Raw genomic sequence first — 18,084 nt, 5'->3', positions numbered from 1 at the left:
GCCAAATCGCCTGCTCTGCATCCGCTGCACTAGACCACACGACCACCTTGGCTTCACTATAATTAAGCTTTTGGTGGTTGGGTGTTACCTTTCCTCTTCAGTTTTAATCTAGCGTCGAAATACAGTACATGAGATATAAGGCATGGAGATGTTATTGTTACAGATCAGCTCAATTATCTATAGTAAAGGATCCTACAAATTAATGCAAGATACAGCCACAGAAAAGAATTATATTTATAATTACGTCTGAGTCAACTAGTTCTTCAAACTAGTTCTTGAAATATTTTTTTCAAGCTTGTTCCACGGTTATTTTAGAAAGAAACAGATAGGAAAAAATCAAAATATAGTAGAATAGAAACAAATTGACATTTGTATCATGTATATAGAGATTTATTATAAAAAACAAACTACAGGTTTCGATTTTTTTCGAAATTTGTGCTGACTGCAGTTGCAGTATAAATTCTGTACTAGTTCTTTTGACAAAACGATTTATTTTGATACTGTTATTTTCAATATGAAAATGTAATGCTATAACCCATTATGTCGGTTACAACTGTGGAGAACTACAATTGTGAATATATCATCATGTTTCAATTCTCAAACAAATGAGCTGAATAAGGTTCAGGCAAGTATCTGTGTAAGTGGAGTTTCAGTTCTTCGTTTGGTGCTAATCTACACATTGCTTCTATTATTATGCAAATGTTTACTTGTATAATATACATTTCATTTTCTGAAAACCTAACGTGTGGACTATGCACAACGGAATTTCTTATTTCCCTTAGTTTCTCGACAAAGTCACCATAGTTCTCAAAGTATGTCGCTTCTGCAGTCCATCCTAATGTTGGACGCGGAACCAAATCAAAGTATCGAATGATTTTATAAAGACAACTTGAATCACAATTGATAAATCCATCCCCTGGGTTTCTAAACATTTCCTTCTCATTAATGGATAGCTTTATTCTGTTATCAATTTTAACCGCACATCGTATGTAGTGACGTTGAATGGCTTCTGGGGTCCAAGAATTTCTGACAGATGTTGCTAATCTTCTCATTGCTTTTGGTATGAGATCAAACACAAATGATGATACTTGAGTTAGATTTCTAAGTTCATCGTCTGTCAGTGGAGCACAATGGACACCTGAATGAAAATAACATGTTATAAATTTTCTTGGTCCTTAGCACTTTTCTGGATAATTCTCCTTCGGTGCCAATTTTTCTTCTTTTTGTTCCATATTTGACTTCTTTTCTTCCTTAAGACTTGATATATTAATTTTTGTTTACATATTTGTTATTTAAATATATATTCAATTTTATTTTCATGGCTGTTTTACCCTCACCTCATCCTCCTCAACGACTATGGTTAATCGTTTTTCGAATTTGACCTAAGATTGTGCATGTATGTAGCATCGGCATAGTTTATATAAAAAAAAATGCTTTTTCATCTTAGTTTCTGCATGTGAGGCAGACTCGGTATTATTACACTACATTCAGTTCTGTTTAGTGTAAGTAATAAAAAAATCTTGCATGATTCTTTTAACCCTCTTTAAAGTAGATAGCTTATTGCATATTCAATGCGTTCATTGTGGCTTAAAGGATTTTGCTTCACCAGAAACATAAGCATCCCAAAATTTGAAAAAAATGAAAAAACAAGGATGTGTTAGAACCAAGCTCGCAAAGAGCTTATATTTGGTTTTCACAAAAAAATGCATGTTGTGTGTAGGTTTGTAATATCATTTCCAGGTTATAATAATTGTGATGTGTATGCAATCATCTGTATATATCTAAATATTTTGCAATGAATCTATAGTAAGGGTTAATGCTCAATCAATTTTTCAAGATAGGTATGGTACGTTTTTTTTTACTATACTTTGCTTCATTTAAAGTCCATCCAGATTCCTGCTTACTGTACCCGATCATGTGTCTTATAATCTGTTAATTTACTTGTTCGTGGATAGAGGGGAAATGCCTTTTCGTTGAAACTTGATTTTGAAGCTATGACATGTTTTGCATATAACGCTTAAAAGAATCGCACTTAGTAAAACATCACAGTACTTTGTAAGTTAACGTAGTTACTTCAGCTTTATACTGATCAATCTACCGGTAAAATTCAATATATGGCAGACGAGAAGGTTATTCTTCACACTAAACAGATATATCTTTTTACGTACAGTGACTTTCATTATTAATCAACTAAGCATGCACGACAGAACACACAAAAAGTAAAATTACAAAAAAATATCCAAGGAAAATCATTCAAAACAGAAAGTTCCTTATCAAATGACAAAATCAAAAGCTCATACACTTCATATGAAAAGAAAGCAATTATCATATTCCAGACATTGTACATTAATTTCCTTATGTAAAATATGATGCATTAAAACTGGTTGTATAGCTTGATAAACCTCTCAATTGTATGACAATTGCATAAAATTGACAGCAATGTGTGACCAAAGCAAACAAAAACAATAGGTAAAATATGTCAAAAAAGAGGTACAGCAGTCAACAATGTTTTTAAAGATTGTACTTTGTAAGTACAGCTGTTTCTCAAACCACGCCTTTTTTGGGGAGATCTTGAATATGCACAGAAAATTAAATTTGTTTACATACTGGTTCCTAGTTATGCTATCTGTGTTCCATCTCATAGAGACATAACTTGGGAATGTTACCAGTTAATATACAGGTGCATATTGTTTACATTGAAATATGTGGTAGCCCTTCATTCGAGGTAGGGGTAGATAAGAAAAAAAGTGTAAGTTTGATGCAGAGAAAATTAAATTTGTTTACATACTGGTTCCTAGTTATGCTCTCTGTGTTCCATCTCATAGTGACATAACTTGGGAATGTTACCAGTAAATATACAGGTGCATATTGTTTACATTGAAATATGTGGTAGCCCTTCATTCGAGGTAGGGGTAGATAAGAAAAAAAGTGTAAGTTTGAACTCTGAAAAGTTCAGGACATATAAACATTGAAAATATGCCGCACAGCCCTATATTTTGACCTTTGAAAACATTTAGTGCATATAACTTTCAATTCTAGGATAAGATTTTTTTCAATACTTCATAGTAAAAGTGGTACAGTTTTAGCCATAAAAGATGTTCCTATGGGAAATTGCATTGCCAATAATTACCTAAAATGCTGAAATGTAAATAATCATTTCGGATAACGTTAACATTACAATTGTTCAACTAATACAACTAATACAACTATTTCTTAAACAAATTGAATCACAAAATTGCATTGTTTATCAAATTCTTCAAGACGATATAGTCAAAACCATTAATCAAGACGACACAGTAAAGGTCATCAGATTTTATATAATTCTAAATGGTGTGGTACCAAAAGCTTGAGTTACTTTTCAGTAATATTCAACATATTGAACAATGCAAAAAAAAAAATCCAAGAAAAATCATTCAGAACTATGCGCCGACACATTGTTGCTATTATCTACGACATAAGGTTATCTCATTTTTAATCAAACCATTTCAACATCCTATTTTCAATTTTATTTTTAAATCCCGTTTTGCCATCCACGCAATCTAATTTGCCCTGCCTTAATATACTTGTTTTGCCTCGAATAGGAATGTTAATTCAAAACAATTTTTTTTATTTTAGACTTTTATTTCATCACAAAAATATCAAGATACAGCGAAAAATATGGTTTGTGATGAAGATTTCGATTCCCTTTCTTTTAAATAAAATACCAAAACTTGGGAATCTTTATCATTCACGGGAAATGAGATTTAAGAACATCACATATCCGTTCTTCTCTGCTTTGAAAGTAACAGTACATCTTTTACCTTGACCACCGACTAACAATATAGATGACAGCTTTCGTTTCTGACATTCAATTTGTTGAAGGTAACGATGATCGTGTGAAACTTTCAAAACTACGGGCTATCTTAAATAGCTTCAAGATTTGGATTATCATTGTCCTGATGAAAACACTCATACATAAAGATGAACATTTACTGTTTTGTGTCTAATTGAACCGTACAAACCTACGATCTCTATTATGACAACCCTTGGTATGTTAACCATTGTATTTAATTGACACCTAAACGATCGAGGTAAACACATTCATTTAGCTCTTGAAATGATTCTTTATTTATGTGTTCCCGTAAAGCTTACAGGACAACAGTTGTAATAGAGATTTCAAACAAAATGACATACGTACCAAACTCAAGGTATGCACGTAACGGGACCGGTTATTGTTAACCAATTTATATTGTTAAATGCGTTACTCAAGTTTTAACTAAGTATTCCTAAACTATGAAACCCATTCAAAATAAATGTTATCAATATCAAATATTTCTAAATTGATGAAAAACGAAAGAAATCATATTTTTCATATATCACGTTATAATTGAGATTCCCACCCAAACTTCACTGTCACAAGACCACGTATATATACGTATCTTTACCTATCATACGATTCATTTGAGTTGTCTTTCATGGTTTTGACCATGACTTTGTTTTTCCGATATACTTTGCAAAATTTCATGAACCTTTTATTATTTGGTATTTGTATTGCTTTTGTTTGTCGTCATCAGATTAATGTCTCTTCTTCTTTTCGTTTTTTCATGTTTTATAATATTTAATTACGTGGGTATTTATCATTAGATAGATCTTTTTTGGCAATTTTCTTCTTCTACAGTTAATCTCCTTCATTTACAATCACCGAAATTTTTTTACAACAGGGAAAACGTACGTCAACGGGATGTGTATATTTAAAAAATCATTAATACAGATCTTGTACTTCTTTAAATTTCAATATAGATGACATACACTTTTTTTTCAACTGAAAGTCAACAAACATTAAAAAAAAGAATATTGTAAATGATAATAATGTATTCAAATAAATGTGTAATAGATTGTAATTTGAAAGGTGTACTTGATTAGTAACTGATGACTAATAATCTGCATATAACCATTGATCACTGGCGATAGTAAACTATTTATTTATTGGACATTGTAATTGGCTAAAAGTATCCTCGTATTAAAAGTTGATGAGAATTTACATACTAGATCATACTAGTTGTTACATTTTGAGGCATTTATACTGTCACTTCAATCTTAACGGGAATTTTCTTTTACTCTTATTTATTATTCAATTAGAAGTAGATTCTAAAGCTATCACATATAGTATACATTAAGTGATTGACTTAGTAAAAACAATTAAGTTTTAATTTTTGTCTCGCTTTGGAGGTATATTTATAATTGACAACTCTGCGACAGATCTATGGACAGGATCACCAGTGAAAGTGTGACACCACTGAGTAAACATTCATAATTATATACTTGTATATGGGATCGACTGGTAGTAGGCTAGCCTCGACTATGGGTTCAATTATTTTGTTGGCCCCCCCTGTTTGAATGAATTTAAGACTGTATTTGTCGGCTTCTCCACAAAGCATGATGCAGTAAGAGCAGTTATTGGTTTACTCATAGAAAGACAAGTGGGTCATTATAGTGGTTACGCTCTCTTGTTTCCTAGCATATGAAAATACGACTACAAGTGTTGAGAATGTACAAAACGGTATATGTATTTATCATTATCATTTCATCATCCTTAAAACATATGTAATATTTGTCGCTGGATATATAGCACACATCAGTATCATTTTCATTATAAGTACTATAGCTTGAGACTAAATCTCTGTCGTACGTAAATGTATTATATATAGCTTGATGCTTCTAGTTAGTAAGTATTATAACTTGGGGCTTAATTCATATTTTATATTTTAGCCAATTTATCTCGAGAACTTATTTAACGAATGCATCTCTATGATACTAAGTTTTTATTTATATCCAAGTTAAAGTCAATAAAGATCATAGAAGTATGTTTATCAAATAATCATGTCGCAATTTAAACAGTAAGGAAGGAATAGACTCGTAAGACTGACAAGAAGTATAAAAACAGCAATTTCTAGTATTTCAAAAGAAACTCCATGTACCGAAATGATAGTATCTACAGCTGCTGAAAACTATCTTAAAAAGAACTACAACTAATAAACAAAGAATAATTATCCAGTTTATAATATTGTTCAATTATGTCGTTCTGTTACACCATTGTCCTAGTATGGATGTGCCTGTCCCAAGTCAGGAGCCTGTAATTCAGTGCTTATAGTTTGTTGTGTTTTCGTTAATTTTTTTAACATTAAGTTGGATGTTAGTTTTAGTTGCATTTGTTATTTTGTGGCCTCTTATAGCTAACTATGCTGTATGGGCTTTGCTCATTGTTGAAAGCCATACGGTGGCCTGTAGTTGTTAACATTTCTCTGTAATATGGGTCTCTTGTGAAAAGTTGTCTCATTGGCAATCACACTACACCTGTTTTTGTGTACACAAATTAAGTATAAAAAATTTATAGACAAAGAAAAGCAAAACATTTTGTCATTTCAAAATCACAGGACCATTAGTGGTCATAACTGTAAAGCATATTCTATGTAGTTTTCATGTTTCCATTAGAATACACCTCGGTATCACATTTCTGTGTTCAGTGAGCTACTAAATAACGGAAAAAAATACAACTCAGTATATAGTCTTAAACTTTTAAATATCATGCGAGGTGCCTAATATTCAGACATTGTTGTTTTTAAAAAGTATTTATCAAAGTCAAACGGCAATCATTTAAGTTTTTTTTTCTTCGTGCGATACAACTTGTGATTATGGCCGGATCCAAGATATTTGAAATAGGGTGTTCCCGATAGCTGAATTAATACTGACGAGCGGAGCGATATTAAAACAATTTGGACGATTATAAGCTAAAAATGTGTATAGATATAGTGGAAAACATGAGATTTTCAAAATTATTAAGCGATCGAAAGGAGGAGTACGCCCTCTACCCCTGTATCCTTGAATGCACGTTTTGGTATACATGGACAAAACCCTCGCCCGATACATAAGTATAGGTAAAGACGAAAAGTACTATTCGATAGATATATCAATGATATGAATTTCTGCCCACATCAAATTATCCTCAATTAAATTATAATTTTTTTTTAAATAGTAGAGTACATCTTTAACGTTCGGGTGTGTTGGAATCTACTGTACACGTTAAAACTTATAAAAACAAAAAAATCAACCTTCTCGCTTTGGAATTCATCATTTTAATATATTTTCGTGGTAAATTTTGTCTTGGTAGTTTTTAAAATTTATAATTTTAGAAAAACTAAAATATGGGTCAATTGAAATGACAAGAAACGATGGGTGTGTTTGATTTGCTAACTTACTTATTCCATTATAATAGGTGTGTCAATAAAATCATTCAAAGTTTAATGACAAAATATTTAAAGATTAAAAAAACTAGTTGGGATTGATTTTTACTGAAAGTATATTCCAGCAAACAATGCGTGTTCAAATAGCTAAACATGCATACAGTGTATGCTCCCCTCTGTTATGCTTTAATGCAATAGGACGAAATACGTTGAGTTAGGTCGGTTATGTCGAGTTAAGTCGTTGGAAATCACTAGTAAGATATGACTTTTGACACCTTGACCCAGTCTAACATTTCAACAAATATTTCTCGTAAGTGATACAACGAAATAAATTGTTAACCGGTCACGTACTGATTACCTGTTTCACGATTTACCAATTTTTGTGAATGATTGAAACAATAAAGACATTTTATTTAAGTTTGCGTGACCTTTACTTTAACACTTTAATAAAATAATTACTTAGGTGCGTGTGTATAATCAACGTATTGAAACGCTGTATATAAAAAGACTGATGTATTATAGAGCCAATATAATACTGTGTGGGCGTTTCAAAGGAAACACGGACATCTGTTGCATTTCAGATGAAAAATTCAAAACGTAAGAAGTAATTTCAAAATAATTGAAATGATATGTTATCATAATTAGATATGCATGTATTTCGTCAATAGCAAACAATTTTTTTGATTGTAAGTACAATCCCGTTGGTCAGCCTCGTTCGGAAGGTCACATTCGGAGAAAAGGGGATGGAATTGTAGTTAGTACAATTGAAACTTCATCTGTAAAATATATTGCATAACAGTCGATCAAATTGATGATTTTAATTTCACACTTGAAACACCTGGTTAAATAGTTTCTTGTGTTACTAATACATTGGTGTTAGAGACGAATAATTTTGTGACATTTTTGTTTTTATCTATATTTAAGCTACTCACCTGCCATAGCGCATGCGAATTACTGCTACGGAAAGAGTTGACAATTTTTCTATAGTTGTTAATACCTAGTTAAATTATAAAAAAATCGTTAGTATATTGAGTGATGATAAGTCAGAGTGAAGACGGAAAACCAATATAACGGCCATTAAAAATGATTCATATAATACAGTAATAATAAAGAGGAAACAGTACATACCAGTAAAATGCACATGCTTATTGATTAATCATTATTAGAATTTAATAGTTTTAGTCACGGCAGTTTTTATTTTAATACAAATTTTAACCGTGTCAACGTGGAATTTGTTGTTTCTATTATGTACATTGAATCTGTAAAATCAGTGAATAGATTTTATGATATTGTAAAGTCACTAATTTTGAGAAGTTATCCTTTATCAATAAAATCAGCATAAGTGATGCATGCACTAGAATGTCATATCAACTTGGAGATGCATATTAGCGCTGCTAAAATGTGGCTTTATAGAATGGGAAAGTTCAGAAATTGGAAGCTGAAATCATCGTTGCTGCGAAAAATTCATAACCGATCTTCATTATCTTTTAATTTTTTAGTCAAGATAAGGGTCAACTGTATCTGTTGTATTCTTCATTTGAAGTTGGTATAACAGTCCACAACATTTGTATTTTTAGTCGAGAAGATATCATCTATAGAATGGAAAGTTTAAGGAAAATAGTAGCTTCTTTTTTTTCAAAAGACGCCTCAATATGACAAGATAATCATTTTGTACAACAGATACCCGTTTTGTCTGTACAAGACTTATCATAACGCCCGAAATGAAAAGGTCAAACAGTTCGCAACTAAAGAGCAATTAAAGGGGATATTTGTAAGAAAGTCATTCTGAAATAAGGATTGTACACAATGGAAGAGCAATTATGTCCATAATTCAGATTTATTAATTGATAGTTCTTTGGTCAATGTCTTCGTGTTGTTTATTCCTTAGTTTGCTATGTTGTATCATGTGGACTATTGTTTGTCTATTTGTCTTTTTTATTTTTAGAGATGGCATTGTTAGTTTATTTTCGATTTTGGTGTCTTTAGTCCCTCTTTAATGGCAAATAGGTCATGTATGTTAAGGACGAGGACCAATCAACAGTTAATACAAAGGGTGAGATATATAAGGTATGCAGTCCGAAATAAGGATTGTGTTAATTGAAGATATACAGAGATTCGATTACATTATATAGACCTCCTTAAAAAGTTGTTACAAGTGTTTTTAACGTGCACAGAGAGTGACACTCTATCTTAAAGAGGCATCGAATTGAACATCAAATTAATGTAACTGATTAAGAAAGAGGTTAAGTTTGGCACTAGACAGACCCAGCAATGTTATATTGGCCTGCGTCGGATAGAAATCGACCTTATGCAAGTGCTCATATGCCTGTATATGCATACAACTTTGATTGAATTTAGAACAACCAATTACATAAGAAAAGTCGCAGATGAGTGTTGTTCTTTATTGTATGGTTTTGTTACTATATAATTGAATTTTTGAACAGGTACAGACTTTTCGGTGATATTTTTTTCAACCCCAAAAAAAAAGGTTAACAGATGTTTTGATATTTATCTACACAAAAAGATAAAGGAAGATGTGGTGTGAGTGCCAATAAGACAACTCTTCATCCAAATAACAATTCATAAAGTGAATCATTAAAGGTCAATATACGGCCTTCAACGAAAAAAACAAGCTTTAAAGGGCCCCAAAATTACTAGTATGAAACTATTTAAACGGGAAAACCAACGGTCTAATCTATATAAAAGACGAGAAACGAGAAACACGTATAAATTACATAAACAAACGACAACTGCTGGACATCAGATTCCTACCTTTGGACACTCTATTTCTATAATAACATTGCTGGGTCTGTTTAGTAACAAACTTCACCTATTTCTAAATATTATTAAGATAAGAATAAGTGGTATACTAGCTAATAACATCAACTACCGGCTTAGTTTAAATGATGTGAATGAAAGCAAATAAATGCAACCATAACGCCTTCAATAGGGAAATATACCATTACTGTAAAGTCCGTTATAAAAGACCAAGATAAAAAAATACTTATTTCATATATTATAACAATAATTATTGAAAAAAACAATTGACATAGATGAACATGAACTAACGAAATCACTGACCTCTGGCACCTGACTCGGGATAGGAACATACACATATTGCGGAGTTAAACATTTTTATGAGTGATCAAGTCTACACAAACGTCGGACACTGCTGTTACAGTGCCACACAAGAACAATCTTAAGACAACAATTGCAAAGAGCTGTATTAACAAACATAACTTATATATAAACAAATGATACATATGTAGTATGTTTTAACTTTTTATTCAATTTCAACTAAATATGCGGTCTAGTATCTCATTGTAATGTTTAAAAGTATTGTCGATTATACCTTTAAGACGACTTTTTAACTTCACACTTGGAATGGTGATATGAGTGACAACAAACAAAAAATGAGGGAGATTCAATAAACACATCAAGAAAATTAACAATTTAAAGCAACCAGAGTTTAAATATTTACAAAAGTTTCACAAATGTCACTACACGTTGTGATGTAACGACTGTCCATGTACACATCATGCATGGGATAATCGTAATCAGCAATCATAATCAGCTGTAATCGATAACATTTTGAAGTGTAATCATATGTAATCAGTACTTTTGCCATTTCTGATCACAAGTCGTAATCGTAATGTAAATCGTAATGAAAATGATTACATTGCAAAATAATGGTTTAATCATGATTACTTTTAGATTACTTTAAAATTTCATTCATATGATTACTTGCTGATTACAAATCTATATATGTATGAAACAAGTTTTTGTTAGACAATATGAAAATAAGAAAATGTCAAGCATGAATGAAAAATCATGAAACTAGTATTCACTATGAGGGTTTTTTGTTTAATGTGATAAATTGTATCATCTATTTAACAAGTTTCGTATAACCAAGTGTTTCATTTTGTTAACAGTTTACTAAAGGGATTTGCCTTTCAAAATGTTTCATTTTGAGATTGAACTCTTCAGATAGAAAAATATGCCTTGAAAGCATTTTATGCCTTTATTGAACACTTCTGGTATTAACTTCAATTTTATATCAGTTTGCCCAATATTTTGATAAAACTACATTAAAAATGAAAAAAGCAGAACACAATTAGTTGCAATTTGACTTTGATGGTCGACAGGAATACATGAGCCTACTTAATACAAAATGGAATTTAAAACCAGACTTTTAACAATTTGAATACATTTTGTTTTTCCATAATTACTACATATGTATGGTATGTGCTTTCTAATTTCATCAAGTATTTAAATTTCCAAACAAATAATGACAATTAACCACTTTTAACTTTAATGATAATGCAATTAAGATAATAACATTTTAATACCCAAGCTCACCTATTGTTTGTTAAAAAAAATGGAAGTAGTGATAAACAAGTGTAAAAACATTAATTTAATGTGTCAGTTATGTCCCAACAGACAATAAACCTATGCTTAATTAATTTTTATTAATTTGTTCAGGTTTTTAGCTTACCTGGCCCAAAGGGCCAAGTGAGCTTTTCTCATCACTTGTCGTCCGTCGTGGTCGTCGTTCGTCGTGGTCGTCGTCCGTCGTGGTCGTCGTCCGTCGTGGTTGTTATCCGTCGTGGTCGTCGTTAACTTTTACAAAAATATTTTCCTCTGAAACTACTTGGCCAAATTAAACAAAACTTGGTCACAGTCATCTTTCGGGTATCTTGTTTTAAAAGGTGTCCGATGACCTGGCCAAACAACCAAGATGTCCGTCATGGCTAACAATAGAACAAAAGGGTAAAATGCAGTTTTTGGCTTATATCCCAAAAACCAAAGCACTAAGAGCAAATTTGACAAGGGGTTAAATTGTTCTTTCTGCCCAGAAATTTTTAGATGAATCGGACAACCCGTTGTTAGGTTACTGCCCCTGAATTTGTTATTCTAAGGAAATTTTGCTGTTTTTGTTTATTATCTGGAATATTATTATAGATAGAAATAAACTGTAAACAGCAATAATGTTCAGCGAAGTAAGATTTACAAATAAGTTGAACATGATCAAAATGGTCAGTTGACCCATTTAGGAGTTTCTGCCCTTTATAGTAATTTTTTATCCATCTTTCGTTAATCTTAGTAATCTTTTACAAAAATCTTCTTCTCTGAAACTACTAAGCCAAATTAAACCAAACTTGGCCACAATCATCATTGGGGTATCTAGATTAAAAAATGTGCCCGATGACCCGTCCAATCAACCAAGATGGCCGCCATAGCTAAAAATAGAACATAGGATAAAAATGCAGTTTTTGGCTTATATCTCAAAAACCAAAGCAATAAGAAAAAATCTGACAGCAAGTAAAATTGTTTATCAGGTCAAGATAAGTTTGCCGTCTTTTGTTATTATCTTGAATATTACTATAGATAGAGATAAACTGTAAACAGCAATAATGTACAGCAAAGAAAGACCGAAAAATAAGCCAACGGTCATGTTTAACCCTCTAAGGAGTTGTTGCCCTTTTTAGTCAATTTGAACAATTTTCATAAAATTTGTAAATTTTTATTAACATTTTCCACTGTAACCAGGTAACTACTTGGCCAAGTTCGTTATAGATAGAGATAATTGCAAGCAGCAAGAATGTTCAGTAAAGTAAAATCTACAAACACATCACCATCACCAAAACACATTTTTGTCATGAATCCATCTTAGTCCTTTGTTAAATATTCATATAGACCGAGGTGAGCCTCTAGTTTGTAAATTGGACAGTTGGTTAAATTTGTAGAAAGAAACAAAGTTATATTTTTCACATAGAGAAAGGACACTAGTCTATAGCTATGTTATCAAATCTAATATGACGTGCCTCTTTCGATTTGTTGACAACACCTTGTGAAAGTTCTCGATTCTGACTATACTTAGCGCAGACATAATAATGGATGTTACAATATACCTCCCACGTAAATCCACATGTATTTGAACCTATTTGCCAACGCTTTGCCGATTTTGTTGTTTTAGAAATTTTAATAAAACAAAAGGCAAAAGCACTGTTTTTCTTATTTGGATGCATCGAAAAAAAAAAGAATTAATATACTGCTACTAGTTTATTTCTTAATATACAGTAACACCGGTATATTTTGTGCAATGTCAATTCCATCATGGAACCCTTTCTCCATAACCAGAGGTTCATTAAGGGTTGAAAATAAGCTTGATATTTATGTTTTCATTTTGAAAGCTATCAATATACTAATTTAAGTTGCAGTATAAAAACAATATTTAGTCAATGTCACAAAAATATTAAAATTCGTACAATATTGTATTAAAATGAATTCTGAGGTAGGTTTCGTTTTATTTTCTATTATATTGCATTATTCGCTTGTTAACTTATTTCAGCGAGTCAACATGGCAGCTCCTTAGTTACGAAATGTCTATTTAGAATTTGACGGTAGCTTACGAGAAAACATGTATATCAAAAATCGCAAATATTGAGTATGAGAATTAAACACATTTGTTTGTAGCAGTTATTAAGGAAATGAATAATGCAAGCTGAATATTTATGAGAGTATTTGAGCTTTATCTTAGAAGGAGTAAAAAACAGCTACACACACGACATACACACACAACATACCCACCCTCGCGTCAGCATTTGAATGGACTTATTTATCCTTTTAGAATGGAAATAATTCATGGAAGCCATAGATTTGTTGTAAATTTACATATGGCCCTAACGCTCAGGATAAATTTCGAATATCACGTCCAAGGCCATGTGTCCATTTCAAACAAGTATACTGACTGGCTTTAAAAATGCAACACTCATTTTGTAGATTTTTTTTCACCAAATAATGTTTGATCCTCATACACCTACTATTCATGCTCATCATATGTCTTTCCCTTTCGAAAAATAAACATCTGACTTACCTGTGGTTATTGAACATACCAGATTTTTTAGATCACACGAAATTTCAGAAAGAGAAATTTCGAGCCAATACAATATTTTTTCCGTTTTTTTTTTCTTTGTGAAACAGTTCGTTCAATCCTTGGACACACTTTAATCATTTCAAAAATGTTGCATCTCCATATTGCCAAAACTCAGGAATGAAAAGCTGAATCAACTCATTAGAATTCTGCAAACAGGAAAACGTGAACGTGCTGCAACACAAAAAAATGACGTCAGAAACTCGTCTTACTGTCCTTCCAACAATGATACCGGTAGACTGGATTTGTTGAAGACCATCAAAGACTAGATCAACATGTAGTGACAATGCAACGTCAATAGAATTTGATTAGACAACGTCATTTGTGAGACAGATCTACGGCCGCAACGTCAACTGCTAACCAAATTGATGAATGAAATTTTGCACAGATTTATGCCATAAATGTTTCCCATTAACTGAACTGGCAAAGAATCGACTGCAGAAAAACATTTACAGCCTTAAAGTTTAAACCGCATAATTGACAAAACACATTGTAATGGGTGGAACAACGGCAAAATCAGAAGGTGCAAAACAGAAACCAAAACGTGCCGAACAGAAATGGTTGACCTTTCTGACAATCATTTTGGCGTTTGTTACAGGCAGTCATTGCTTTTGACGGTGACACGTTCATTGGTAAGGGGAAACCCAGGGTTTCAGTGTATACCACAATATTTGAACATCGAAAATGACGTAATCAATTCAACTTTCGAACTGCATTTTTTTTTCAAACATTTAGGTAATGTCAGAACTTTCTATTCATAAGTTTGTTTACAAAAAAATGCATAATCAAAAATGAAAATTGAAAAGAATAATCAAGTGTTGCGTTTCTAAAGCCGGTCAGTATATATGGCTTTCATGAATTATTTTTTAGATAACACATGTAACACGGTACGTTTCTTAATTCTTTTAAATAAGCTAAATACTTTAGGGCTTTAATAAAAATCACTAAAATTAGCTTTTTCATGAGGATAAAAAGTCAAAAGAAATTCTTTAATATTGCAATATACAATACAATCAAAAGTAATCCAAAGTAATCACAATTACTTGAAAGAGAAGTATTCTAGTGTAATCGATTACATTTGAAATAAGGTGTAATTTTAATTTACTCGATAACATTGTAAGGTAATCGACTCTATCCCTGGTACACACTAAAGGAGTTGATGTGGTAGATAGCGCCATAACACATTACATTTATACGACTGTTTATATATGTCTCCGTGCTTATGGCAAGTGTTTTCATGTCGAAATGTTAAGCTAGAGAAAAGAGAACTGTTAACACGGGTATGCATAATTTCAACAGTTGACAGTAAATGCTTCTATTGCTGCTGGTTTTCCTTACCATATCTTTAAACAACTGTCAGTAACTGTGGATACTCTTGTATCTCAATGTATATATTGGTATTATAGATGTATAAATGACATGCCACGTTCGGTCTGTATATACACGAGAAGATTTGCTTGGTATCGATCTAGTAAGTTAAGACCTTTTCAACTGATTTTTGTGTAATTTGTATTATGTTGTGCTGGAACACCAGCCCAAGCTTAAGAGGGAAAAGGGGGTGAACCCCAACATATATATATATATATATCTAATTCTAATGCAACAAGGTTTGTAACGTTCATCTTGATTTAATAACGTCACTTATGTACATAGCACCAATTGACAATGAATGTTATGGGATGGACGAGCAAGCACAGACGACAAATGGCAGACACATGTTTTAACGTTGTTTTCTGTCAGTTTCATTAGAATGGAGATAACAGTATTGTATTTTAAGCTCCGACGGCATCAATTGGGGATTTGATGGTCGTACATACCCGTTTACAGTTATCTCTTAAATATATTCAATCCGTTGACTGTCCCGATTCAGTATCCTGATGTTTTTTATGTATGTAATATTGATTAGTTAAGATTAAGCCGTTAGCTTTTCTAATCGAATAGTTTTATATTTTCCATATCGGGGCCTTTTATAGCCGTCTGTACGGTATTGGTTTGGCTCATAAGTGAATGCTGTACGTTTAATTGTTAATATCTACTTTATAAAAAGATAGATAACACAGTGGTAACCGTTACACATTTCCCAATTTTCTGTACCTTCCTAAATCTGATAAACACGAGTAAATCAGGTGAGTCGTCTCAATACTTGTACTGGATTGAACTTCTGTGAAATAAATGCCAAAAATGAATCATAACAGTATACAGATGAACACTGCTTACAAAGTTTTACATTATGAGGAGTTATTTAAGTTTATTCGTCAAGATCGGATTAATGTAAAATAAATCATTCACTGTAAGGAAGAAAAATTAGATGAGATATTTGATCACTACATATAAAACATTATTAAATTTTAAACGAAACTTACATACGTTAACGCAAGTAACGTAGGCTTACATGTATACAAACATAATATAAATTGTGGTTGTCTCCCTTCGCCGGTTTCAGTAATTTAGATTTCAGTCAGATAGTTATATTATTGTTTTAATTTTAAATTAACAGTCATGTATTAGGCACAGCCGTTCGACTTTCGTGGTTTTGGCGTTGGGTGAGATCGGTATGCATTTTTAAATGAAGATAATTGTGGCCCTGATTTTGACTGAATGAAATTAATTTCAGACTTGGCCAGCACCTTGAGTAAAAAAAAGGCCTACATTGATCCAATTTGATAATTTTCAAATCAATTTATTTTATATCAAAATCTCCCTCCCCCGGGCAAAATTAAAAGATCGATGTATTCATGGCAAATTAAACATATGGATCTTCCTTATACAATTATGCTTTTTTTTGGAGGGGCCTAGATCAAATTTGAAATAAACAGACATGACCCACGAATTTATGATCAGAATCAAAAAAATAAGCTAGGACAAAATAGACTAATTGAAATTTCGCAAAAAAAATAGAAATAAAACAGGCTTATCCATTCACCCCTCCCCTACAAATTAAAGGGTTGGTATCAAGAACAGGGACATTAATTTAGCTGAACGAAAGGAAAATGTGTAAAACAAATAGCACAATACAAAATTACAGAAACAATAATTTACTACAAACGTTTATAGACTTTTTAGTATTTAAAAGTCGATGTTTTCCGTTCATTTTATTCGTCTTCCGTCTTCTCGGGTCTGAGGAAAAAAATCTACCTCATTACACCAGAATACAAATAGGTCTGCGTTATCGGGTTCAATCGAATTGACAGGAAGGAGCTCAACTACCTGATTATACCTTATAAGATTGGGTAAAGTAAGAAAAACGGCGCTGTTCTTCCATCGCAAAAAAACGGAGGAGTAAATCGGTTTAACTTCAAAAGTGAATCGATTTATATGTACATAAGTTGACAGAGTAACAGGTCGACAGGTTGACACTAGAAAGGTTGACAGGTTGACACAAGAAATTTCTACAAGATTGACAAGTGTTAAGGTCGACAGGTTGACAGGTCGACATGTTGAAAAGTCGATAAATGCATATAGGTCGACAGGTTGATAAGTGTAAAGGTTAACAAGTTGACAGATCGACATGTTCATACTTGATAGCAAAGGTCGACAGGTTGCCTCTCATATGTAGTTCGTATATGTATGTGTTTGACTTGCAAAGAGAAGGACTGAATTCATAATGATCTTGATTAAGAGCAATATGTTCCTACGGTTGCAGAATAAGGCCATTCAAGATTTGTTTTTATTTACTTCTTTCAAGATAAAATTGTCAAGGTTAAAACCCTTTTCAGTCCAATTTTTCAAATTACAGCCCTTGCGGTAAATTAAGATTGGACGAGTTCTTTTCATGGTTTTCTAAGCATTCATCGAACATATTTCTTTAAAGAATATTGGGTTGTGAAAATACATATTAGAAGTCAACTACAACATCTTCTTTTTTATATCAAGTTTTAAAATAATGTACATATATTGATAGCTCGAACAAATATATGTACTTGCAATCTT

This window comes from Mytilus galloprovincialis, chromosome 11 (assembly GCF_965363235.1).
Source record: "Mytilus galloprovincialis chromosome 11, xbMytGall1.hap1.1, whole genome shotgun sequence".
NCBI classification, from domain to species: domain Eukaryota; kingdom Metazoa; phylum Mollusca; class Bivalvia; order Mytilida; family Mytilidae; genus Mytilus; species Mytilus galloprovincialis.
This window is presented reverse-complemented; position numbering follows the sequence as displayed.